This window comes from Alosa sapidissima, chromosome 12 (assembly GCF_018492685.1).
Source record: "Alosa sapidissima isolate fAloSap1 chromosome 12, fAloSap1.pri, whole genome shotgun sequence".
Lineage (NCBI taxonomy): Eukaryota > Metazoa > Chordata > Actinopteri > Clupeiformes > Clupeidae > Alosa > Alosa sapidissima.
Genome location: NC_055968.1, coordinates 36,977,571 through 36,978,914, shown reverse-complemented (window position 1 = coordinate 36,978,914; position 1,344 = coordinate 36,977,571).

The window sequence follows — 1,344 nt, the reverse complement described above, 5'->3', positions numbered from 1 at the left end:
ACAAGTGCAAAGTAATGCATTCTTAGTCAGAGGTAGCATTCAATAAAGTTCAGTAGTGTATAGGTCTAATTGAGTGCCTGTCACTTTAAGACGTCTTGCAATTAACAATAACACAGTTAAAAGGCTGCTGATGTGTTTATGCAATTCATAACCTAGTTAGTTCAAATAACGGTTCGTACTTCCTTGGGACAAGCACTTTTGAGTCTTGGAAAACACCTTTCCATTTACATCGGGATTTTGCAAACATTCAGAGTCAATAAAATGAGCCCTGCATGAGTAACGAATTACAAGCAGCTGTAAGTAAGCATGCTAAACTTGACATCCAAACAGTATTCTAACATTAGCTTTGAGATACTGCTTGATTGCATACTGTAACTTAACTTAGTTTAGTCTCCTCAATGTACTATGTTGTGATAAGACCTTAGCAGAGTTTACTTCAACTTTAATGCAGCAGTTTTGAACAAATTTGCGCTGCATGGTCAGGATGCTAAGCGGATTTAATAGCAATTTAGCCCACTGTGTTCTATGCAGTGCTTCTATGTGGCAACAACAATCCTTCAACAATCGTGAATATTTTGTTAAATGCACATGCAGAGGAGGAGCAGCGGGCTCGTTACGAGAGAGAGCGGGCGGGGCGAGGAAAGGCTGTGTGAGTAAAAAGTGCAGCTCAATGAAATTATTTTATCTCATCTTTAATTTAAATAGTACAACATTAATGTGTGCTTGCCGATTTTGATAAAAATATTAAGCAGCACACGTTATGCTTGACGAATCGACGCGCATATTTTGCGTCAACGTATTTTTTGAGTCAACGTCATCGATTACGTCGACGCGTTGTCCCAGCCCTACAGTGGACACATTACCCATGATGCAGTCAGCGGTGGACACATTACCCATGATGCAGTCGGCAGTGGACACATTAAGTTCGTTTCAGATGAACTGCGTCTGACTTTCTATGTCAACGTGAGCTTCAGAGGCTGGGAGGAGCTACAACAGAGGGCAGCTCATCCCGGACAGACAGGCTACAGTCTGCCTGACGTGACTCACGGGAGACATCGCGGAATTTTGTTTGCAATAAATACAGCAGAACTTTCATTCTTACTCATTAAAGGGATATTCCACCATTTGGGGGATTACACTCATTTTCCATTTCCAAGAGTTAAACAATTGATTTTTACCTTTCTCCAGTTCATCCAGCCGTTCTCTGAGTCTGGCGATTCCACTTTTAGCTCCAGCCTAGCATAGATCATTGAATTGGATTAGACCATTAGCATCTCGCCTGCTAGCATCACGTTTAAAAGTGACTAATATATCCGGTAATTTTCCTGTTTTTCTTGTCTCCTC